This window comes from Hyperolius riggenbachi, chromosome 4 (assembly GCF_040937935.1).
Source record: "Hyperolius riggenbachi isolate aHypRig1 chromosome 4, aHypRig1.pri, whole genome shotgun sequence".
In the NCBI taxonomy this organism is placed as follows: Eukaryota; Metazoa; Chordata; class Amphibia; order Anura; family Hyperoliidae; genus Hyperolius; species Hyperolius riggenbachi.
In genome coordinates this window covers 303,964,686-303,991,962 of record NC_090649.1, presented here as the reverse complement: position 1 = coordinate 303,991,962, position 27,277 = coordinate 303,964,686, and the positions used below count along the sequence as shown (strand labels likewise).

The 27,277-nt window shown below is 40.7% G+C and overlaps 1 protein-coding gene across 1 annotated transcript in view; it reads right to left on the bottom strand.

The window, feature by feature from the left end:
- EYA4 (EYA transcriptional coactivator and phosphatase 4) overlaps positions 1 to 27,277 on the bottom strand; it is a 481,052-nt gene that overhangs the window by 356,732 nt on the left and 97,043 nt on the right. The window lies entirely within an intron of this gene.

Sequence of the window (27,277 nt, the reverse complement as noted above, 5' to 3'; positions counted from 1 at the left end):
CAGAGGCTGGGTCTGCATATCATGCCCAGCCTCTGTTGCTATACTGTTTCCCCCCAGGCCCCCCTGTGCTCTGATATGCCCCATAAATCACACAGCTGAGCTAGCGACACGCAGTGTGTTGATAGCTGGCTGTTTACATCTACACTGTCACTCTCACCACTCCCCCGCCTTCTCTATGTCGCCGCTCCCCGCCTGCGTCCCTTCCCTCCCCGCTGACTGGAGGGAAGGGACGCAGGAGGGGAGCGGCGACATAGAGGAGGCGGGGGAGCAACGAGAGTGACAGTGTTGATGTAAACAGCCGGCTAGCGATGTCGCTAGCACAGCATTTGATTTATGGGGGATAGCAGAGTGCAAGGGGGGCCTGGGGGAGACAGTATAGCAACAGAGGCTGGGCATTATATGCAGACCCAGCCTCTGTGTGCTAATAGGATTCTTAGAACCCACCTCGGGTTCTCTTTAAAAAAGTATAAGACTAAATAAATACTGCGGTAAGCTGAAGAGAAAGTAGAGATCTAAAGGGGTGAAGCAGCTGAGCAGAAAGAGTGACTGCCAATTGGAAACATTTCTCTCTTTCATCCTGGAATTTCTTTATGCCCTTAAGCATTCCTTATGTCTAAATCTGTATCGTTTGCATATTTATAAGAGTCAGTTCAGAGTGAAAAAATCGGATTTCTAGCAAATAATACATTGGAAACATTTAAGATTTAAAGAGGAACTCCAGTGAAAATAATGTAGTAAAAAAAGTGCTTCATTTTTACCATAATTATGTATAAATGATTTAGTCAGTGTTTGCTCATTGTAAAATCTTTCCTCTCCCCGATTTACATTCTGACATTTATTACATGGTGACATTTCTACTGTGGGCAGGTTATGTAGCTGCTCCTAGCTGTTTTGGCTGTTAGAGACAGCTGTAAACAGCTAATTCCTGTCTGTGAACATTGTTACATTGTGGCAGTTTGCCCAGAGTACCGCGGTACTCAGAGCTTCTTGTGGGAGGGATTTCAGCACAGAATCAGTCATACAGCACCCCCTGATGGTCTGTTTGTGAAAAGCATTATATTTATCATGTAAAAGGGGGTATCAGCTACTGATTGGGATAAAGTTCAATTCTAGGTTGGAGTTTATCTTTAAAGGGGTTCTCTTGGGGGGAGGGGGGGTTAAATAAAAACTGACACTTACCTGGGGCTTCTAACAGCCCCCTGAAGCTGTAATGTCCCACGCCGTCCTCCAACGATCCTCAGTTCCCCGCTCCCGGTCCTAACAATCTAACAAGACAAATAATGCACGCTCCTGCACGCGTCATTGGGAGCTTACTGCACAGGCGCAGTATGAAGTTTTCTTGTACTGCGCCAGCGCAGTAAGCTCCCGATGCCGCGCGCTGGAGCAAGGACGCGCGCAGCCACGGCCGCGCAGCCGCAGTGAGTCTCAGATGCCGATCAGACTGGGACCGGTGGCAGAGAACGGCGGATCGTTGGAGGACGGCGCAGGACATTACAGCTTCAGGGAGCCGGTAGAAGCCCCAGGTACGTGTCCATTTTTATTTTAAACTCCACCCAAAGAACTCCTTTAAGGTGGCCACACACAATGCAACTAAATCATTGCATTTAGGTTTATTGCAATATACCGGTAATGATCTACTGTATAGATAAATAAAAGAAAACTCTACTTTTGAACAATCAAATCTCTATTGACTTTGCAGAACGTTAAAAATGTAGTGTTTGTCAAATTAGCATTTCATTGGCTTACTTTTTGATACCGAGAGTCACACCTTAAGTGATAGCAATCCCATTTTTCCAGTTTTAAAGGGAAGACTGCTACATTCATATTATTTTAATAGTCAAATATAAAAACATATATCACTTAATAATAAATTAAGCCAGGAAAGCCCTTAATGTGTACTGGTGACCTAGTCACAGCATGTTATAATTGAAATTCTAGGAATCCATTTGCCCTTTTCATAAAGAAAATATATGCCAAGCCTGAAATGTGAGATTGAAGTGATTAGTAATAAAATACGCTGAGTACAAATTCTAATCCTCCAACAGAAACGGGAAAAAAGTGAAATTAGGACCTGAAGGTACCTTTCACATATTCTGCTTTGCCTGGCATAAGTGTATTTTTAACATTCTTATTAAAACTTTGAACCCATAAGATGATAAAGTAGTAATTCTGTAGCTACTAAGATGACAGAAGACAACACTATAGCTCGAAATATAATCTCAAAATTATCATACACTTAAAATGCTACCTCAAATTCTAATAATTTTGAAATCTGCTTTCCTAGTCATTCTGAACTACCATAAGCTATTTAGGTATCTTAAATCATATCTCTGTGAAACTACTGTTAACATCTGAAAATTACCCGTTCCTTTTTGATAATGTAAACATTGCAGGAGATAAGATTGTATTTTACAAGACAAGAAAAATCAGTAATACAGCTATACTGCATTATTGTTCAGTGTCTTATTTAAAGTTTTATATTAAACAAAGCTAACTATAAGTACATTACCACTTTCAGGAAATCCTCAAGTCACAGATAAAAGGCAGTTGTAAGATCAGTTATGTAGTTTCACAAATAGGTATATGTATGTACATAATTAGGCACAAAAATAACAATAATATTTTTATAGTGCTTTTCTCCCCGGGGGACTCGAAGCGCTTTGACCCTGCGTTATGCAATCTCAAAGGCTCGGGAAAAGAAGTGGGTTTTTAGCCTTTTCTTAAAGCTGTCCAGAGAAGTAGCCTCTCACACTCACTGTGGAAGGGAGATCCATAGAGTAGGGGCTGCATAGGAAAAGGCCTGAGCACCAAATGTTTTTAAGTGTATCCTGGGAATAACCAGATTCATCTTACTGGCAGAGCGGAGGGTGCGTGGAGGGGCATAAAGTTCCAATATATCCGCTATGTATTTGGGTCCCATGTGGTTTAGAGCCTTGAATGTCAGCAGGCAGATCTTCAAAATGATTCTCCATTTTACTAGCAACTAGTGAAGAGTTTGCAGTACTTGGGAGATGTGTGAGTTGCGGGGGGTATTGGCTAAGAGTCTGGCTGCTGCTTTCTGTACTAGTTGTAAGGGTGCAGAACCTTATCTGTGGATCCGACAAACAGCATTGCAGTAGTCCAGGTGGGAAGATACAAATTCATGAACCGGGGCAGGTAGGTCTTCAGCTGGGGTAGGGTGTTTTATTCTCACTATATTTCTCAGATGATAGTAGGAAGACTTGACGACAGCCGATTCCTGCTATCTGAGTGTTAGCTTTCCATCCAGGATCACCCCCAGGTTTCACACAGAGTCTTTATACTGTACGGTATCTCCCCCAATTGCTGGTTTGAAGTGGGGAGAGTTTTGAACTTTATCCATCATGTGAGGCCCGTCTACCACCAACACCTCTGTTTTGTCAGCGTTCAGCCTCAATCAGCTGGTGTTCATCCAATTTTGTAATTCCACTAGACAGGCATTGGTGGATACTGATGGGTCTTGGGTGCCAGGCTTAAAGGACAGATACAGTTGTGTGTCGTCTGTGTAACAATGGTATCCTAGGCCATAGTTCTGGACTATTTTGCCCACTGAGAACATGTAGACTGCAAAGAGTAATGGTGATAGCACAGAACCCTGTGGAACGCCATAGGCAAGTGGCACTGGAATAGAGTAGTGTGTGCCCAGACATATTTTCTGTGCCCTGCCAGATAGGAAGGACTGAAACCAGCTGAGAACAGCACCCCTTAGGCCACAGTAACATAAAACGTTTCTCACATATGTTTAAAGGACAACTGTAACTAGATGGATATGGTGGCTGACATATTTATTTCCTTTTAAACAATACCAGTTGCCTGGCAGTCCTGCTGGTCTATTTGGCTGCAGTATTGTCTGAATCACACCAGAAGCAAGCATGCAGCTAATCTTGTCAGATCTGACAATAATATCAGAAACACCTGATATGCCCATGCTTGTTCAGGGTCTATGGTTAAAAGTATTAGAGGCAGAGGATCAGCAGGATAGCCAGGCATCTAGTATTGTGTAAATGGAAATAAATATGGCAGCCTCCATATCCCTCTGGTTACAGTTCTCCTTTAATGTCAGTGTACATGAAATAAAGTGAAGTCATCAGAAACCTACAAATATGAGATTACGTCATTTAAGAAATTTAATGAAACCAACCAATAATGACATAAACTTAAGTATGAAAATAGTATAGAATAGGGACAGCTCTCTTCACAAGTCAACCAGTTCAAAACAAGATGCTGCCAAAATTCAGGCGTCTCACATGTGCACAACTGGATAATCATAATACCACAGTGAAAGAAAGCATTCAAGCACCCTACTGTTCATTTAGCTCAAAGGTGCACCTGACACAATAATAAGAAAAAAAGGCTTACCAGTCACTTACAACCTAAAATATGAGGCTGTCAAAGAACTCAGATTCTCAGGTTCACACTTGTCTCAGTAGTCAGGAATCCCAACCAGGAATAATCCAGAGTCAGTTATTCTCCCATATACAGTATGTTTCATGGGTAGATCCCACTGTCCCAATCGCCATATCACAAAATGCAATCATAGAAACAAAACAGATCTAAGTGTAGAGAGTTATTCAATAAAACAACGGGTACCCCACCAGTAGAATGCACTACGACCAGCAGCATGTTTAATTGTTCAATATGTGCATTCTACTAGTGTGGTACAATTTATTTGGTACCTTGGATGTAAGTATTTTCTTGCTGTTTTAACTTTGTTATCTAAAGATGTTATGTGAGTGGGAGATATACAGTATGTACATGATCAGATTACTGGCTATGTTTAAACAGTGCATTTTACATTAACATTTTTGTTTACATATTTGACAGGCAACCCTGGCTTCAGATTTTTAAGTAGGAAGTATGGCAAGGAAAGTTTTCCTCTAGGACTTGGAGCTTTTCTATAAATCATGAGATGCCCAAACCACCTCAAAAGGCTACCGGCCCAGCTAAAGTTGCCAAAACTGAGCAAAGATTACTTTGGTCACCACTTTTCTAATGAATTTCAGCCCTCCTTGGGAACTCTCTTCCACACATTTACCACCATATTCCAAGCTTGAAAACCTCCAATTGCAATCTTAAAATACACCTCTTGAGACAAGCATATCACTTAAAAACAGATGGATAAATATTTGACAAACATAAAAAAAACTTATATAGAAGCACTAACTGTGCCTCAAAACAGGAATGAGCTTATAAATAACAGTAAACAAGACAGCACCAAATTCTAAAAAGGTTTGCTACTAGGGATGCTCACCGAATTCCGCGGAATTCAGATTTCCGCGATTCCGATTGGAAATTGGCAATTCCATTCCGTCGCATCGGAACGAAATTGCTATAGCGCTAAATGGTAATTACGGAATTGCTATTCGGAATTCCGTCGGAATGCGGATTTTTTTCAGGAAATCAGAAGGAAGACCCTAGACAGAAGCTTAAAAGTGAAACCAACAGGATTTCTGCATGAAAATAGGAATTTCTGCACCAATTAGAGTCTTAACAAAAACCAACCAATCCTACGTTAGCAACCAGCTCCCTAGCTACCTATCATCATCAGCTATCCCATCATTTTGTATATAAGAGAGGTGTGCAGTCACGAAGCTTGTGGGTTTCAGTCTGGTGTTGGAGAGGGAGGAGAGACAGACCCATATTAGTTGTTTTAACATAAAACAATAGTCTTTTTAAAGACTGTATATAAACCAAAAGTCTTTTTAAAGACTGTGAGAGAGAGTTAGATTGGTGTGAGCTATATTAGTAGTAGTAGTAGCTAGCTAGCTAGCTAGCTAGGTGTATTTGTGAGAGAGTGACAGACAGATTGTTAGTTTGAGTGATAGATTGTACTGCAGTTTGTTAGTAGTTGCTGTGGGGAGAGAGGGTTAGACAGAGCCAGCCAGGCCGCAGGATTAGTGTTTGACAGAGTGAGAGTGAGTTCGGTGATTGCTTAGTTGAGTGTAGTGCAAGTTGTTTTTTTTTTTCCTTTATTTTTTTATTTATTTATTTATTTTTTATTTCACCCCCTTACTTTGTTATCTGTTCTTTCACTCATACCCCTTCCACAATAAAGTTTGTGGCCCCAAAACAATGGAGCGAGAGCAGCAGCAATTTCCTGCCACTCCAAAAAGAAAATGGGGTGATGGTGGTGTTGGTGGATCACGTGAAGTACGTGATCAGGTTGAGGGTGGCAGCAGCAGCAGGAAGCGCTCCCCCCTGGTCAGAGATCTCTTCCCTGTGTTCGTACGCAGGAAAATCTTGACAGAGCAGCAGGCGAAGAGAGTTGTTGATTATTTAGATCAGGAACCCTCTACCCAGTCTGAGGGACTTGAAGCTAGTTGCAGCAGCACCAGTAGTGGCCACCAGGTTCCTCGTGACCAGAACCCGACCGCAGCTGCTTCTCTTGACGAGGTTGCTTCCTCCCAGTACTCTCCTCCAGAAGTAAAGCACATCTACGTCGAAGAGAGAAATGTGCAGAAGGATTGGGAGGAGGCATAGGAGGAGACCATGGGACCAAGCTCCCAAGAAGTGGTGGGTTCTGTGCTGATAGAAATGGCCCCTGTGTTTTCTTCATCCAGTGTTACCAGTCAACATCACCACCAGTCAACTACAGAGGTGTTTTGTGGCCAGGTGGAGGGTCCAGAAGAGTCACTTATGGGTTACAGTGATTTGGTTGAGCTGGATGATATTTTGGATGATGAGACGGCTGATCCAACGCGGTCGCCATATGGTGGGTTAGGCACTAGCAGGCGTGAGCAGCTTGGAGAAACAGAGCAGATGGTTGGCCAACAGACTGCAAGTGCTTTCCCGTCTGTCAGTACCCACCAGTCCAATGCTGAGCGTGGACGTGCTAGAACAGGTCGCACCACTCGCACTACTGCTCCACGTGCATGCACTTTCACATCATGGAATTATTTTACTGTTCTGGAAGAGGATGAATCCAGGGCACTCTGTTCTGTGTGCCATAAATCGGTTAGCAGAGGAAAATCTGGCACCAGGTTCGGCACTTCAGGGCAGCTAAGCCATCTGCGCAACCACCACAGACGGGAGTTCAAATATGTAAAAAATTACAATAAGATGGGTGGAGGAAAAGCAGCAGCAACAGGCCCCGCCTCTTCATTTTCTACTCGTCTTGTCCCAATCCAACCTGCTCAGTCCCATTCCAGTTCAAATCCCTCTGCATGCCAGGCTGAAAGAGGACTCCAGACCTCGGCAAGCACCTCATCATCAACCTTGTTGGTTTCCTCTGAGTCACCAGTGTTCCAGCGTCAGGCCTCTGTGCCAGAAATGTTGCAGAGGAAGTGGATGCTCCCTGCAAGTGATCCGTTTGTTGTGAAAAATAATGTGCTCCTGGCAAGGCTGTTGGGCCAACAGCTGCTGCCCTAGCAGTTTTTGGACTGTGCCCCCTTCCACAGACTGATGAACAGTGTTTCTCCACAATGGCGTATCCCCAGCCACCATTATTTTGCCAGGAATGCTATCCCTGCCCTTCACCAGCACATTGTGGAGTGTGTCGGCCAGTCTATGGATCACGCTGTCAGTGGCAAGGTGCACTTCACTATGGATGGCTGGAGCAGCAGGCATGGGCAGGGAAAGTATCTCACTTTTACCGCCCATTGGGTCACTCTCCATGGTGCTGCTGAGGAGGGTGCAAGATCTGGGGCATCTCAGCTGGTGGTGCCACCACGTGGGTTGAAGGGGAGGCCTGTTTTACTTCCCTCTGCTACCTGTTCTGTCCAAGGCCAGTCTGCCGTTGCTGAGCCTCCCAGCAAGTGGTCCCACTCCTACACGGGTCTGCAGCACCATCGATGCCAAGCAGTGCTGAAACTCGAATCCATGGATGAGAACAGGCAAACCTAATCCTTGCAGCCTTACAGGATTAGATTCGGCAGTGGGTGACCCCCCGAAAACTGGAGACAGGTGTAGTGGTGTCTGATAATGGTGCCAACATGCTGGCCACCATTTCACAAGGTGGCTACACTCACTTACCTTGCTTGGCCCACGTCTTCAAGCTTGTAGTGCAGAAATTTTTATGCACTTTTGATGGGTTGAAGGACGCTGTGGCCTCAGCACGAAAAGTGTAAGCCCACATCCGTCGCTCCGTAACTGCCGGCCTTGAAACTGCTGAAGCGCCGCCATAGCCTGCCGCAGCACAGGCTTATTTCCGATTGTCCAACGCGGTGGAACGCCACCTTCCACATGCTGGAGAGATTGTGGGAGCAGCGAACTGCTGTCAGGCTATACCTGTCTCAGACATCTTCCTCCAGAAGAGGACCAATGGACTACATTACTGGGGACCAGTGGCAGCTGATTGGACAGGTGTGCAAAGTGTTGGAGTTGTTTGAGCAGGCAACAAAAGTGGTCAGTGAGGAGCACTGCAGCATATCAGAAGTGCTCCCTCTTGCCTTCATGCTGGACAAGGCTCTTGAGAAACTGCTCGAACAGGGGGAGGAAGCCCTAGCCCTACTGAAGAGTGGTGATGACGAGTCAAGTGGGGGAGTGAGTGAGCGTGCTCAAGTCCTGGATGAGGAGGCAGAGCTTGTGGAAGTGGAAGAGCCCATTGTCTGGGGGTGGGAAGAAGATTCTGATGATGTGGAGCTGGAGCATGACAACAGTTCTAACAGCCAGGAAGACCAGGAAGTGGTGATTAATGGCAGACATCTCTTCCCTATGGCTGCCCATAAGCTCCAGTGCCTCCGTAAGGACCCCAGGATTAAAACTCTAAAATCAAGGTTCGACATGTGGGTGGCCACCATCTTAGATCCCCGGTGCAAGGGGAAAATGCGGCAGTTCATACCCCCCTCCCAAGCAGATGCCAGGATGAGCCAAATCCAGGATGCCCTTCTTCATTGGGTAGAAGATGCGTTTCCTGCACCTGTATCCCGGGCCCAAGTTACCAAGCCTCATACTCAGCGAAGGTCTGGTGGTTCCCAGGGCCGGATTTGTACTCTTTACCGCCCTAGGCCACTGTCACCAGCCTCCCCACTTTAGTATAGGTAGCGAGATGACCCCTCCCCTTCCCTTTAATATAGGTAGCCTGATGACTACCTTAAAACTCTAAAATCAAGGTTCGACATGTGGGTGGCCACCATCTTAGATCCCCGGTGCAAGGGGAAAATGCGGCAGTTCATACCCCCCTCCCAAGCAGATGCCAGGATGAGCCAAATCCAGGATGCCCTTCTTCATTGGGTAGAAGATGCGTTTCCTGCACCTGTATCCCGGGCCCAAGTTACCAAGCCTCATACTCAGCAAAGGTCTGGTGGTTCCCAGGGCCAGATTTGTACTCTTTACCGCCCTAGGCCACTGTCACCAGCCTCCCCACTTTAGTATAGGTAGCGAGATGTCCCCTCCCCTTCCCTTTAATATAAGTAGCCTGATGACCCCCCCCCACCCCCCCCCAGTATAGGTAGCCAGATGACCCCTCCCCCTTCCCTCTAGAATAGGTAGCCAGCTTGCCTTCACACCACAGCAGCCATCAGTGTCATTCATTTCTTAGCTCGTTTCCAGTGCAGAAGCTTCCTCTTCCCCTCTGTCTCCAATGCTGCCCAAGTCCATAGCCGTCTGCCACAATGCAAATGTGCACAGAGAGCAAGGTGTCTGCTGCACAGGTGGCTAGCAGCAGAGTACCGCAGTCAGGAGCTAGCCTGATCTCCCTGCATTGCAGCATTTTCAAGCTTGCAAATACTGCACCAGATTAGCCTGCTGCTTTGGTGCCCTTCCTCCTGTGGTGCCCTAGGCCATGGCCTAGGCGGCCTAGGCTTAAATCTGGCCCTGGTAGTTCCACTCCCAGCAGCAGCACCAATAGCCAATCTGTGAACCTGCTGAGTATGTTGAAGGAATTTTATCAGCCAATGCCAGATACTCCTTCTAGCAGCAGCACCACCAGTGGACAAAGTGTTCACCGCCAGCGGCTGGCCCGTATGGTGAATGATTACTTGGGGTCAGCCAGTGCTCCAGACAATATGGAGAGTAATGATGGCCCCATGGACTATTGGACAAAACAACTTGATACCTGGCCTGAACTCGCTCAGTATGCACTGGAGGTTCTGGCATGCCCCGCCGCCAGTGTTCTTCCAGAGCGAGTATTTAGTGCTGCAGGTGGGGTGGTCACCGACCAACGGACCCATCTGTCCACAGACAATGTGGACATACTAACGTTCATAAAAATGAACGAGTCATGGATCAGTGACAATTACAAGGCCCCTCTTACTGACTAAATTACAATGTGCTGTTTTTCAAACCTCAAAGGCTCTCCCTTTTAAACTCTGCTGCCTATCACTACCATCGCATATTTTTGCATCTTAAGATAAAAAAATGCTGTTTTTGCAGCAATCCGACGTATTATCACTAACCCTATGCTTTTGGCCAACGACTACTCCTGCTGCTTTAAAAAACAAAAATATAATGACCGCCGTGGAACCACCTCTAGGTCCCATGGCCTACGACAACTCCTGCTGCTCCCAAACAAAAATTGTGATGACCGCCGTGGAACCACCTCTAGGTCCCATGGCCTACGACAACTCCTGCTGCTCCCAAACAAAAATTGTGATGACCGCCGTGGAACCACCTCTAGGTCCCATGGCCTACGACAACTCCTGCTGCTCCCAAACAAAAATTGTGATGACCGCCGTGGAACCACCTCTAGGTCCCATGGCCTACGACAACTCCTGCTGCTCCCAAACAAAAATTGTGATGACCGCCGTGGAACCACCTCTAGGTCCCATGGCCTACGACAACTCCTGCTGCTCCCAAACAAAAATCGTTATAACCGCCATGGAACCACCTCTAGGTCCCATGGCCTACGACAACTCCTGCTGCTCCCAAACAAAAATTGTGATGACCGCCGTGGAACCACCTCTAGGTCCCATGGCCTACGACAACTCCTGCTGCTCCCAAACAAAAATTGTGATGACCGCCGTGGAACCACCTCTAGGTCCCATGGCCTACGACAACTCCTGCTGCTCCCAAACAAAAATTGTGTTGACCGCCGTGGAACCCATGGCATACAACAACTCCTGCTGCTCCAAAAAAAATGACTGGTGGAACAGCCACTAGGTCCCATGGCCTACGATGTTTCAAAAATGAGATTTCAAATGAGATCAATGAAATTGTACCGCTGGAACGTGGAATTCCACGAAGTACCGCCGGAATGTAACGGTGACAGAATTTCTTTCTGACGGAATTTTGAATTTCTGCGGAATTGGAAATCGCCCTTTCCGATCATCCCTATTTGCTACCTTATGTATAAACGTAAAAATATATATATATATTTAAAAACTAAATTCCAAGACAAGAGAGTCATAGCCTTTAACGGTAAAATGAACAAAACAATACACCTATAAACATCTTAAATCACTAAGGGCCATATGTATTCACTTTTTCACCTGAGTTATCTCCTAGGAGTTAAGTTTCATATTCCCTGTGAATTAACTTTTAAGCATTTTGCAATTGAAAATGTACCCAAAAGTTGGGAAAAAAACCCTATCAAAATTATTTTGAGCATTGTCTTGCTTGCTAGTGGTTTAAAAATAATTTCATGGCAAGGTGTGAAAATATCACCAAGGAGAAAACTCAGGTGAAAAAATGAATTGCATATGGTCCCAAGGTTTTTCCTTGCCACGTAAATACGTCTGTTGCTGGAGTGTAAAAACGAAAGAGTGAAAAAACTACACATACAAAAGATACCACAAAGGTTACAAATTCTGAACAAAATGTAATATACACTGCCAAAACACATACACAAATGTTACAACCGTATGGTATCCAAGAATAAAGTGCTAAACATTCAATAAAGGTGGCCACAGACTGAAATTGCACAATGTGGAAGGAGCTGGTCCAATCAATATAAACAAATACGTGCAAAGTTATCCTGCTACTAAATAAACCTATAATATAAATCAAACCTCAGTAAGGCCTAGTGCACACCGGAGCGTTTCCGCTGCGGTTTGCGATCTGCTTGCGGGTGCGGATCCGCTAGGGTAATGTATTTCAATGGTCTGGTGCACACCAGAGCGGGAGGCGTTTTGCAGAAACGCATACTCCCGGGCTGCTGCAGATTTTGGATTGCGGATGCGTTTCTGCCTCAATGTTAAGTATAGGAAAACTGCAAACCGCTCTCAAAAACGGCACTTCAGAGCGGTTTGCCAGGCGTTTTTGTTACAGTAGCTGTTCAGTAACAGCTTTACTGTAACAATACATGAAATCTACTATACCAAAACCGCTACACAAAACCGCAAAACGCTAGCTGAAACGCTGCAGAAAAATAAGAAAAAGCGTTTCAAAATCTGCTAGCATTTTGCGGATCTGCTAGCGGTTTTTGGTGTGCACCGGGCCTAAGACCTGAACTAGCAGTGAGAGGACATTGAACTGTGCAGGGATTTTACTGAGTGTGAAGTATGAATGTATCTATGGTCCCCACTACATGTTTTTCACTCTCTTCAACTCTGTGGAAAATGCTGGCACTATATAAATAAATAATAAAAGATTATACGTCGTTTACTATTACCTTTGACTTTTTATTATTAGTATTGCAAAGGTATCATAGCTGCAAGTACTCAAATTAAGTAGTCCCTAATTTTATTAACTTATTAATTTTTTTCCTAATTTTTAGTACTTTTTAGGATTGTTAGGTGCTTGAAAAATCATATATTATAACCCTTAACAACCCTGTTATGATGAAATGTAACAGAATAGTATGAATACAGAATGTATCATACAGAATAATATGGTAAGTCATGTTATTGATTTGAAATTATTGTAACTGAAGGTTATTCCACCTCCTCCCACCACCTCCTCATCCACTGGCACAATCTTGGCAGATTACATAGATAGATATATAGATAGATAGATAGATAGATAGATAGATAGATAGATAGATAGATAGATAGATAGATAGATAGATAGATAGATAAAAGATAGATAGATAGATAGATAGATAGAGAATAGATAGATAGATAGATAGATAGATAATAGATAGATAGATAGATAGAAGATAGATAGATAGATCGATAGATAGATAGATAGATAGATAATAGATAGATAGATAGATAGATAGATAGATAGATAGATAGATAGATAGATAGATAGATACATATTACCGGTATTCTCTGTGTTTTTAATGTTAAAAACATTATCTTTTGTTATGTACAAAAAATAAGACAAAGAGGGAGACATTGATAACTTCATACAACTGATCATTTCAGAGCTCTGTCTGGGTATAAAAAGTTAAGAAATAGGGTTTAAAGTGGTCTGAAACTCCGACATAACATTCAATAAAAATGTGATTTCCTTTTTTTAATTACTCATACAGTTATCATATTTGCTTTTGTGCATAAGTAATATTGTCTGTTTACAAATTACAAGTTTCCAAAGTGTAGTTTATCTTGCCCTGAAACCTACCATTGCGTTTTATTCAAACTGCTTTTTATTATATATTAACATCTTCTAATTAGCTGTTCTGAGCTGCTTTTGTGCTTGAAGCACAGAGAGCTTCACAGAGAGCTCCTTTTCACTTGGTATACTGTGTTTACACACATGTATCAGCATTGGAATGTAAACAAATATACTGTTATCTCCAATTTGGATGAGGATTTGAAGCTGAAGAGCAGGACAAAGTGCTTTGTTTAACCATTTCAGTGATGTTCTACTAAAAAAAAAATCTGAGATAGTAGTTTCAAGCTGTGAGGAATCTTTTAGAGCAAAGTAGAAATGCTGACTTTCAGACCACTTTAATGATAGATCATATTCTGGAGGAATGATGAACATTAATTTTAAAACTGATTGTTTTTTAATTGACTGCAAATCAAATCAGTTGTTTTTCATGCTACGTACACACAATACAATTTTCTGGCAGATTTACCTGCCAGATCGATTTTTTCCAACATGTCTGAACTGAATTTTGATCGATTTTCCGATCGATCTCCATTCACTTTTAATCGATCAGAAAATCAATTGGGAAATCAATTAAAATTCAGATTGGACATTTAAATGAAAAAAAAAAAACGATCTGGCAAGTAATTCTGCCAGAAAATGGTATCATGTGTGCATAGCATGAGAGCTTCCTACAATCACTCCAATTATTTTAGCTTTGAAGAAAATATAAATATTGCAGGTGAAACCAGAGCTCAGGTTTAGCATTCACCAGTAATCTTGACCACAATGCAAAATGGGAGACATTGCAAGGAACAAGTATTACTAAGCCAGCATGCTTTTTAAGAGAAAAAGAAAACGTTTTCCAGACTGTTAAACTCAAACTATGAACTCTTGAACCCATACAACATCCAAGTTTTGACATGCTACACCTTTCACGAAGTTAATGAATTAAGGGAGAAAGGCTAATTTTGACATCACACATCACTACTATTTAACTGTCCACATGTCACTAGGGCACATCAGCAAAACTGCATTTTTAGCTTGCATAAACGTGTACCTTTTTCTTGGCATAGATAAAAAACACTGCTCTTAGCTTTGAATTCCTGTAAATACTCATATGTTTGTTAGAAAAACTCAATAATTGCGAATATACAAATATAAAACATTCCTCTATCTCCTCTATCTAAAAAAAGCTTAATTAGGGTTATGTATACATAATTAAGAAAAGTTTGAGTACGGCCTAAAACCAACCCAAGTACCCCTGGGGCAGTGGCGTAGCTGAGGAGCTTTGGACATCAGTGCAAGTTTTACATTGGGCCCCCCAAGCACCCTATATATAACAACTGATATAGCACACCAAAACCTGCAAAGGACAGCCAAAGTATTAGAGGTGCAAACAGAGGATGGGGAACAGTCTGTTAATGATTACCACTATTCAATGCATCTATAGAAGTGATCATTACCTGCACAGGACCAAGAAAGAGCTAATACTGCCATTGAAGGTGGGTCCTTTGGGGCCCCTCTGGCCCAAGGGCTCCGATGCGGTCACAACTTCTGCATCCCCTATTGCTATGCTATTGCCCATGGATACATGTACCACGGGGTTGAGAACCTATATTTTAGATCATTTGAGCACAAAGGCACAAGTATGAAACAGAATCTACACATGACATAAGCAAATATATCTGTTTTATGCATTATTAAAAATTATACATTTAAACACATGCACTAACACATATTGAGAAGAACATGTACAAGGATTTTGCTTGTCACAGATATAACCAAAACTTGGAAGCCCAGCTCACTTGGAATCGGCTGTTTTTCCTTGAGTGAACAGTAGCCGATCAACAGACACATCAAAAGTGCCCAATGCATTTCTATGGCCTCATTCCCATATGTACATTTAGGTCCAGTTTGTCCATAATGTTAATACAATGGACAAAATCAATGGGCATATTTATTAATTTATGAAAGCAGATGCATTGACTTTATCAGACAGAATAGCCCACATCTACTCTCAAGTGTAGCGGACTATTCATTGGACCCCCGGAGATGCTATTTGTCTGGCAAGTGTGAACATCAAGCAAACCTTTACCGATGATATGCGGGCAACAGTAATAGACTGCAAGTAGACTGCCGATAATAGGACTGGTAATCAAGGAAAGATGCAGGGGAACGCTCCATAGACTTTAGCGGAAAAAATCATTTAATGATCTGTACACGCGAGGGACATTTAACGAATTGATCTGATTTGATCTGTCATGATGGTCTTTCAAAATGTACACGCATCGTCGTACATCGGCCATCTGACTGTAACCATCATTTACAAGATAGTTAAAAAATAGTTGCACAATGTTGGTTGGAACATCATTTTGACAGATTACATTTTGTATGGATCTTAAGAATTTGGTTTCTGTTATAGGAATTAAAGCTTAACAATTATTGAGTTTAATGCATCCATTCATTGAATAAAGAGCAATATTTTGCATAGCCATGTGAAGAGGCTATTGTATATTGCTTTAAGGACAACATGAACAGAACTATTAAATTAATGTGTGCTCCAGGCAGACGGCTCTGTCATTCTCCCTGACCCCTGGTTGCATTGAACACCTTATACAATGTCTTCTGCATGCTACAGTTATAAGGATGATTAACCCTCTCTCGACTGCTTGCGCCGATTGCCTATTGCCTATGAGAGCCGATCACTGTCATTGGCTGGCGGGGGGAGGGGGTGTAAAAATAAAAAGACGAATTTAGAAAAAAAAAGATATTTACATTTTTATATAAAAAAAACAAACCGCCTGCAGCAGCAATCAGAGCCTATCAACAGAAATCTCTGTTGGTGGGCAGAAAAGGAGCCAAGATTAATTTGGCTGCTTAGTTATATGGCTCTGCAGTAAGCTTTTAAAGCTGCAGTCAACTAAATTGTAAAAAAAGAGCCTGGTCCCTAGGGGGGTGTAAGCCTATTGTTCTGACTCCTGAACTGGTTAACGACGAACTCCAGTGAAAATAATGTAATAAAAAAGTGCTTAATTTTTACAATAATTATGTATAAAAGATTAAGTCAGTGTTTGCTCATTGTAAAATCTTTCCTCTCCCTCATTTACATGCAGACATTTATCATAAGGTGACATTTTTACTGCAGTACCAGAAAGTAGGTGAAAAAGTACTATCAAAAATATTTTAAGTATTTTCTTACTTGCTAGTAGTTTACAAGGGATTGGTAGGAACAAATCCCCAAGGAGAAAACTCAGAAGAAAATGTAATTGCATATGGGCCCTGATGTATTTACTGTAAGCATTTGTTGTGAGCATTAGGATCATTTTTTAAAGTGTATTCCTGGGCAAATTCTATTGCTTAAGCCAAATTCTTTCAGCATCATTTATAACTAACTGTCTACTGTTGAATATGTCTGTATTGGCTTCTTTCAGAGTTACATAGTTTATTGGGTTAAAAAATACATTCGTCCATCCAGTTCACCCAGAAAGTATGACACTAGCACTAACACTAAGGGCCTATTTCCACTACACGCGGTTGGGATGCAGAATGGATGCAGAAAAACTGACTCCAATGAATGTCTATGGGCCTGTTTCCACTAATCGCGATTTTTCTGATGCAGATTTCCCATAGGCATTCAGTCAGTCATGCAGTCAGTTTTACTGCATTCATTCTGCATCCAATCTGCGTGTAGTGGAAACAGGCCCTAACACTAGCCTGCACCCTTACATATTCCAGTTGATCCAGAGAAAGGTGAAATTCCCTTACAAGGCTTGGACCAATTAGCCCTTAAGGGGGTGAGATTGCCCTATAAACTTGTCAACTAGCCGCATCAAGAAGGAAGAAGCTTGTGGCAGCTGATCCACTTAATCAGCAGCTCTGTTTATTACTGTTATTTCTTAGCCAACTTTTGCCTTTTAAGTGAAGTTAATTGTCTTGCTACTTAGAATTTATGGCTCATCACAATTGGGAAGGAGATAATTAACTATTTGACATTCCTGGACGTGAAACTCACATCCAGGAAGCCATGTGCGCTCCTGCGCGTTCCCGCGGCCGATCGCGCGCGTGCACGCGCGCTCCCGGCCCGCGGTTTGTTAGCCAGTGAATCAGTGAATCGGGCAACGGTGCCCAATCACTGATTCCTCTCCCCCGCAGAAAAAGCGACAGCTTCTCTCGGAAGCCTAGCTTTTTCTGCTTCCTATTTCCCCTACGTCGCTCTTAGCGTACGTGTTACGCTTAGAGTGACGTCACTGTAAACAAACTCATGGCTGCCATCTTGTGGCCAGAAAGTAAACTACAGCTAAATGTTAAATAAAAATAAAAATACACATATTTACTAAAAAAAATACAATTTAAATCCCACCCTTTCAAAAATACCCACATAAAATGTTTAATTGAAAAAAAAACAACAACATTACAATTAAAAAAAAAACACAAATATTTACCTAAGGGTCTAAACTTTTTAAATATCTATGTAAAGATGAAATATTTCAATTTTTTTTTATTATAAGCTTGTAAATAGTGATGAATGCAAAACGGAAAAAATGCACTTTTATTTCCAAATAAAATATTGTCGCCATACATTATGATAGGGACATAATTTAAACGGTGTAATAACCGGGACAAATGGGCATATACAATACGTGAGTTTTAATTATGGAGGCATGTTTTATTTTAAAACTATAATTACCGAAAAGTGAGAAATAATGATTTTTTGCCGTTTTTTTCTTATTCTTCCTTTTAAAATGCATTTACAGTAAAGTGGCTCTTAGTAAAATGTACCCCCCAAAGAAAGCCTAATTGGTGGCGGAAAAAAACAAGATATAGATCAGTTAATTGTGATAAGTAGTAATAAAGTTATAGGCTAATGAATGGGAGGTGAACATTGCTCGGATGCATAAAGTGAAAAACGACTGAATGCGAACTGGTTAAGACCTATTGTTCACCATTGACCAATTTCATTTTCTGCTAAACACCAATCACCAGAACTTAAATTTATGGTAGCAGCCAGGGCTTTAAAATATATATATCAAATTTTAGTTTTTACATTTCCTTATTAGCTAAAAATAAAACATTTTTTTTAGAATTAAATCTATTAAAATAATTCAATGTGAAAAACGAAAAAAAGTTATGTTTTCATTAATACTTCTGTGGTAGTGCAGTGATAGTGGGATAGCGCAGGATTTATTGTTCCTTTAATATTGACAAACAAACCTATGTTGATCAGTGCAGAAGAATATTCAAATAATTTCAAAAGCTTGGGAAGTTATTTGAGGACTCTTCTGCTGTGATCAACATAGACTTTTTGGTTATCTTTGGAAATTGACTCTGAGCATCAATTAGGATACCAATTTAGATTGATATTGCAGTGTGCGTGGTATTGTACACAGAATTGTTCTTGCCTTTAATAATGACATGCATTCCAGGTTCAGGAGCAGAAAGTTTCCCCATGGCGCCGCACTACAACCAACATGTTTTACTTCAGTTAAGATGCAATTAGTATGGAATTTGCTAATTCCAGAATATTGCACTTTGTACTCTCCAAAAAATTCACTTTTGACGTTCTGTCCATAGGATATCATGCCTTTTTTGCCAATAAAAGTCAAGAAATGGTATAACATCTGGAGAGAACTAGCTACTACTTTCCACTCTCCAATTAATTCAATTTTGTCTAGATTGTTTCATACTTTGAAAAAATGAAAACCTACTTTAGTTGTGGTTAGAAAGGCCTATGGGTCTTTGATTACTTTTTTGGGGTTGTTTTATAACTTCCTCACTGGATTTTCTCTGCACCCTTTAAAAAGTTTTACCACTCCAAAAAACGTCATCACTGTTTCAAATCTTCTACATTTGTTGAGCATAATTCTTGCTATTGTATGGTAGAGAGTTTTGGAAATGGCAAGAACAAACACATAAATCCAGGCAGGATATATTTTGTTAGCTCCATTGTGGGATTCGTTTGATGCGCTGTCAGGGCCGGATTTAGGCCAAGGCCACCTAGGCCATGAAGAGAAAAGACACCTTTAGAGGGGATCTAATTAACATGTATAAATACATCAGAGGGCAATATAATAGCTTGGCGGATGAGCTTTTTGTCCCTAGGCCTTCTCAAAGGACTAGAGGACATGATCTGCGCATGGAGGAAAAACGTTTTAGCCATTTATTTAGGAAAGGGTTCTTTACAGTAAGAGTGATTAAGATGTGGAATGCATTGCCACAGGAAGTCGTTATGGCAAACTCTATACCTGCATTCAAAGGGGGCTTAGATGCTTTCCTTGCGTTGAAAGACATCCATGGCTACAATTACTAGGTAATGCCTAATGATGTTGATCCAGGGGTTTTTATCTGATTGCCAACTGGAGTCGGGAAGGAATTTTTCCCTTTAGGGGCTAATTGGACCATACCTTGTAAGGGTTTTTTCGCCTTCCTTTGGATCAACAGGGATATGTGAGGGAGCAGGCTGGCGTTGTACTTTGTTCTCTGGTTGAACTCGATGGACGTACAGTATGTCTTTTTTCAACCAAAATAACTATGTAACTATGTAACTAATTAGATACAGAAAGATATCACATTATCACCAGAGATGTGATCTTTAAAAAAAAAAAGGAAAGTAATTGCAATTTTCACAAAACATGAGGATCAGGTTTACTTCACAGCTTTAAACATATATGCTGAACCTGAGCAGCAGCTTTGAAGAAGTAGTAAGGGTTAAACACTGTAAATGCCCCACCATTAGAATGGGTTAAAAGCCTTTGTATTATTTAATGAATGTGAAAATAATACCTCTTCCGATGTTGTCCACAACACCTTCATAAGCTGAACCAAATATTTTAGTGCCATCTGTTTAGCTCATTGTTTAAATCTTTCTTAACACCATAACAAACAAAAAACACAGCTCGTTAAGTACAAGAGATTCAAGGGATGAAATTACACCAGGAAACTACAACAACCTGTCAACTCATCACACTCTGGAGGGAGGAGTAATGTGGGAATTTATCAAATGCTTGCTCTTATATTACACCAGGAGTTGGTTTGTTTCTCTAATTGAAAGTGAATAGACATGCTAAGCATTTAAGAAGTGGATAATTCCTAATAAAACAAAAAGGAAAAAAAATATCTTTCACAATCAAATATTGTCTTTTACAATCTAATATTAATTATATGATCAGATGGAAATGTATATCCATTGATAATTACAGCAAATACATATTTTATTTTAACAAAAAAAGTAAAAGCAACCGTGCCTTAAATTATATTAACCATTTCAGCCCGTGGGAATTTTTCACCTTATGCATCAGAGAAATTTTCACCTCCCATTAATTCGCTAATAACTTTATCACTACTTAAAACAGTTTATTGATCTATATCTTGTTTTTTCCACCACTAATTAGGCTTTCTTTGGGTGGTACATTTTGCTAAGAATTATTTTTTTATAAATGCATTTTAACAGGATTAATAAGGAAAAAATGGAAAAATTCATTATTTCTCAGTTTTCATCCATTATAGCTTTAAAATAATCCACACTACCATAATTAAAACCTATGTATTTTATTTGCCCGTTTGTCAGTTATGACACCATTTAAATTTTGTCCCTATCACAATGAATGGCGCCAATATTTTATTTGGAAATAAAGGTGCATTTTTTCAGTTTTGCGTCCATCACTATTTACAAGCTTATAATTTAAAACATTTTCATAGTATACCCCCTTCAAATGCATATTTAAAAATTTCAGACCCTTAGGTAACTATTTATGTTTTTGTTTTTTAATTGTAATTTTTTTTCCATTAAAAATTTTATTTGGGTAATATTTCGGTGAGGGAAATAAACAGTTAATTTTTAATGTTATTATATGTGTAAATTGTAATGTAAAAAATATGTAGATGTAGTTTTACTATTTGGCCACAAGATGGCCACCGTGAGTTTATTTTTTTCTCCTTGTGCTTCTCGATCACCGGAAGCACAAGGTGGACGGTGAAATTTTTTTTTTGCAGAACTACTCTAGTAAGAGCGCTTCGGTTTTTCTGCTGTTGTTGTTTTCTGATGTTCTCGTTCATTGATCCCAGGGCTACCAGGGGACAGCACGGGGGCACGGTGGCATGCCCACGATCGGGCCCGGGAGCGCGCCGAAGCACTCCACCGCAGCAGAGCAGCCGCCTGGATGTGAGGATCACGTCCGGGCGGCAGAAATGGTTAATCTTATGCCAGTTTAATGCTATGGTAGATAGAACACAAAACTACAAAATGTATGCATTAAAATTTAGACATTTTTGCTAAAATCTCTCTACTGGTCCTTACGGTACGAGAAAATTCATTTGTTATAAATATTGTATCCTAAGGCCTCGTTCACATCCGGGCACTTCTCATAACGCATTGCCCTGTGCGTTCTGCAAGGTATTGATTTTCCCATGTAATTAAATGTGTCTGGTTCACATCTATGCACTGCGCTAAGTTGTGTTACAAAAACGTTGTGTTGCATGCATTTCTGTGCGTGTAGCTGTAAAGTGCACATCAATGCAAGTGATTGGGTGTGCTTTTTTAGCGCATAGAAGTACACAGAAGCGCATGCGTTTTTACCCCTAATTAAAAAAAAAAATAATCTGAAAACAAAGCTTTATTGACAACTGCTACTGATACAAAAAGCAAAACATGCTTAAAAAAGCATACTGCACTGAAACGTGCACTAAAGCGCGCACAAATGCATGCATTTTATTATCATGCGCTTTTACATGTTTCTCAACGCACCCAATGGGAACAAGGCCTAACTGTATATTAAACATTGCCAGTCTGATTTTACCCTCTGGTAACTACCAGAGGTGGTACACTATTGCTAATTTATACTTACTTGGGGCTTCCTCTAGCCCCATAAGTACTGTGGCTTCCCTCACCCTCCTCTTCAGCCCCTCCATTCTGGCTCATACCACTCCAGGTAATCCGGTCAGTTGCTGCCAGTCGAGGGCTTTTGGGCATGCACAGCTCAGTTGCGCGTGTGCCCACATCGCGTTTCTGTCCCCTGGAGCGCTCTGCGCCTACACAGGCGCAAACCGCTCCAGAGGACAACAAGGAGTGCACGCACCGCCCAGCCACGCATGCGCAGAAGCTTGCGACTGCCCGGATTACCTGGAGTCATAGTGGCTGAACCAAGGAGTCTAAGAGGACAGCGAGGGACTCAGTGCTGCTCATGGGGCTGGAGGAAGCCCCGGGTAAGTATAAATTAGAGATAGTGAACCATCTCAGGTTCCCTTTTAGGGCTGGTTCAGATGGGCTTCTGCGGAACAGCAGCCGATGCTAAATGCTTTTCTGCTAGCAAGCAGAAAAGCATTCAGCATTGGTTACCAGCATTGTGTAGCATTTTAAGTATCTTATGGGGGACAGAAACGCTGAAACACAGCCTTCTTAAATGCTACATGTAGCATCCAAGACTAAAAGACTGGATCTTCTGCGACATTTAACTACTTGCTGCATTCACGGCCCTTTAAAAAAGACAGGATGCAGCAGGGCCGTGAAAACAAGTCTGCAGCGGCATGCAGCCGCCGCTCGCTCCCGTTCGCGCGTGCGCGCGCACCGCCGTTACCGCTGCTTAGAGGGGAAGTTAATGAATGGGACCGCAGGTCCCATTCATAAATCTAAGTCCCCGATTCAATGAATACCAGCGTCTACGAGACGCCGGCATTCATTGTATCTTCCTGTGTTACACAGCCACGGATTACTTCCGATTCACGTGCTTACGTACGTGAATCGGAAATGACGACTGAGGACATCTTGTGGCCAAATAGTATATTGCACCAAAATTGCTTTTTATTTAATAAAAATTCCCACACTGACTGATATAATTAACTATTTCCCTCCCACACCCTCCCATAATACCCAAACTTTTTTTTTTATTTATAAAAGGTGGAAAAAAAATTACATAAAAAAAAAATATATATAAGTAGTTACCTTAGGGACTGAACTTTTTAAAAATTTATGTCAAGGCAGTATATTACTATTAATTTTTAATTTATGGGCTTGTAATTAGTGATGGACGCAAAATTGAAAAAATGCACCTTTATTTCCAAATGAAATATTGGCGCCATACATTGTACTAGGGAAATTTTTTGAATGTTGCAATAACCGGGACAAAAGGGCACATAAAATGTGTGGCTTTTATCCACAGTAGAATGTTTTATTTTAGCACTATAATGGTCAAAAACGGAAAAATAATGCATTTTATAATTTTTTTTTTCTTATTATTCATGTTAAAATGCATTTAGGATAAAATAATTCTTGGCATACAGTACCTCCCAAAGAAAGCCTAATTGGTGGCAAGAAAAACAAGATATAGATCATTACGCTGTGATTAGTAGTGATTAAGTTATTGGTAAAAGAAAGGGAGGAGCGCTGACAGGTGAAAATTGCTCTGGTCCACAAGAGGAAAAATGCCTCAGGTGTCAAGTGGTTAATCAAACAATGCTAAATGTCCCGTCATTCAAAAAACACTTTCCTTCATTTGACCCGTATAGTGGTAAATCCTTTTTAAATGACACTTTCTACGGCTGTCAGAAATTATGTGTATTCCACCCATCTGAACCAGCCGTAAGGGTCAGTACACATCAAAAACCGCTAGCGGATCCGTTTTTTTCAGAGCAATTCTAGGCATGTTTAGAGCAATTTCTAAACATGCCTAGCGTTTTTTGCAGTGTTTTTTTGTATAGCAGATTTTATATTTTGTTACAGTAAAGCTGTAACTGAACTGTTTCTGTAACAAAAATGCTTGGAAAATCGCTCTGATATAGCACTTTTCAGAGCAATTTTCCACTTTCCTATAGTTTATATTGAGGCAGAAATGCCTCTGAAATCCGCAAAAATGCTTCAGGACTGGAGTTTGCGTTTGGGGAAAAAACTAACCTCTCTGGTGTGCACCATCCCGTTGAATTACAATGGTTTTCTCCTCCCTCCTCCCCTCTGCCTCTGAAATCAATGGCTAGTAACACCTTCCCCTCCTCCTGCCCAGATTGAGCTCCCATGAGCCCTTGCTACTGCCAAGGCTTTCTAAACCTGTGGGCGTGGCTTATTTAGTTTATAGGGAATTAGAGTATTAAAACAAAAACAAAAAAGTATTTGGCTTGAGGAATGCCCTATAAACAATAGGAAAGAAACACAATTATGCAATGAGTAAAAGTTCACCTCGGATCCACTTTAAGTTCCATCCTTTTTGCAAGAATCGCGTCTTCAACTGTGCATCATCTGGATACCCTACTGAACCAAGTTCATTTGGCTGTCAGTTAGTGCTATTTTACTTAGGAATTGGCAATCTGTCAAACAATGGTCAGTCTTGACATTTGACAATGTGTATGAAGTTTGATGAACTGCAGTTCAAATGTAATCCTAAGTATACTACTGTAAGTACAGCACTTTATCACCTCATTGCTGTGACAATCATTACGCAATACCATTTGGAGTCCTACGCTTTGGAAACTAATTTAACAGCATACCCTTTGCATGCTCTTTAGATATGTTGCTACTTTAAGGGCCTGAGCCCACTAACGCACACACATCAATGTTACAGATGCTGAAAAGCGGATACAACTGCACACAACTTCGCACAACTGCGTTAGTGGGCTCAGGCCCTAATGGATTTATGAGACACTGATCACTGGGTCATTTATAGCTTGAATATTTGAGTTTATGATTTCCTATGTCCTACACAGACTTATTAATGCTTATTTGCATTTTAAGGTTAAATATTGGGTTATGTTCTTGGTTGTGGCCACAGCCATGAATATATCTGTTAGGTAGCATGGAGTACATAGTACATGCAGTACGTGATGTTAATCTGGATGTCTGTTTGTATTTAAATGATCAAACTCTGTTATACATTTTTCACATAATCCTTGTCTGACCTAGCTACTTTTACCATGCATGACACAACACTAATAAAATATAAAATTGTAATATTACCGGGCATAAAAAAAAATCAACCACTGTAACTCAAAGTGCATGGCAAGTAAACAAATGTTAAATTTGTCATGTAATACGATAATATAACAATCTTTTTGGAATCCCATAAGTCAATATTTTTAACAATGAAGATAACTAATCATTGTCAAACCAGCATCCTAAACACAGTCTGGGATTATGCAATGCAACCATTTCAACACAATACATTATACTGTAAAACATAAATCAACATCTACGTTATGTCCAAGACTAATCACTTAAAGTTCCAATTTTTATACATATTATCAAAGGGTATGAGATAATGCAAAATCATAAAACAACTTGCTTCAATACGTACTTTGGGTAATATCTAATCAAAGCTTTATTTTGACATTTATGACGCTGTTGTATTCCTTTATAATAAAATCCAGGAATGCTCAATCAATATTTTAATATCCCACAGCAACAGACCAAATTAAATTTACAAAAGTTAGAACAGAATAACCTGAATTCCTAGACTACTATAAGTACTGCATTTTTTCTTACTCTCCTACTTGCCCTGTTTAAATAAATAATTCTGTTTATAGTCCATTTTTTATTTTTTCCTAAACACAAAAGTATTCATAAATACCCAATCAAGTAGACAAATTGATCATTTTGGATATTCTAGAATAAACTTTGAAATGGAAAGGGGAAAAAGAGTCCTGCCCTACAGGTTATGCACATCTGCTTTAAACATTGCTTTATACAAAAATGAGCAAAACATAGCACTATCACAGGCAGAATCATTGTAAGCATACAATGGGTTTGAAGTGAGTGGCAGAAACACTTCCATTCACTTTGTCCACAATGGTTCTGTTGTTGTTCTCAGATAAATTAAAACACTATTACCAGGAAGAGCAGTCCTATACATCTGCCATAACTGGTCAGTCTCTGCTATGATGATACTAGCCCATTAGGTTTTGGTTGGTGCTGTGCAATGAATTCCCAAAATGTTGAATCAGACAAAAACTTAGGCCAGATAATTAATTTGCTAATCTCTATCCATGTATGGGGGACAAACATGGTTGTGAAAAGGGATAGCCAATGAGACACAAATAATTTTGAGCTTTTACAAGATTGTGTAAATTTGTATGCAGATGTATACAGTTTAAAATAGACCAATCAAATCTTGCTGAGGTGGAATTCCGTTGCTCCGTTTTCAAGTTGCATACATTTGCATAATCCTGCATTAAAAGGAAGACATCGGGGGTATTTAAAGGATACCCGAAGTGACATGTGACATGTTGAGATAGACACGTGTATGTACAGTGCCTAGCACACAAATAATTATGCTGTGTTTCTTTTTTTCTTTCTCTGTCTGAAAGAGTTAAATATCAGGTATGTAAGTGGCTGACTCAGTCCTGACTCAGACAGGAAGTAACTACAGGGTGACCCTCACTGATAAGAAATTCCAACTGTAAGACACTTTCCTAGCAGAAAAAGGCTTCTGAGAGCGAGAAAGAGATAAAAAGGGGGATTTCTTATCAATGAGGATCACACTGTAGTCACTTCCTGTCTAAGGAACACGGCATAGTTATTTGTGTGCTAGGCACTGTACATACACATGTCTATCTCATCATATCACATGTCACTTCGGGTATCCTTTAAGAAAATGAAATATAAACAATTAATATACGTTTTACAGATGGTGTTTGATATCAAGATCTGTTTAATTACAGTTTACAACTTCCGCATAAAATTGGGTATCATTGACCATCATTCCCTGCATCTCTGAATGAGTGGCATTTAGATGGATTTGGCCTGTACTAGAAATTATGTTAAGAAATGTTCAATTAAACAGACATTATATGTGTGTGTACACACACACACACACACACACACACACATATCACTTGCATTTAGTTTCCAATGGAAGTAAGTATTAATTTACACTCATTCATACTGCATAAAATTGCACAGAGTGGGGCTAACTATTCAAAACAGTCATAA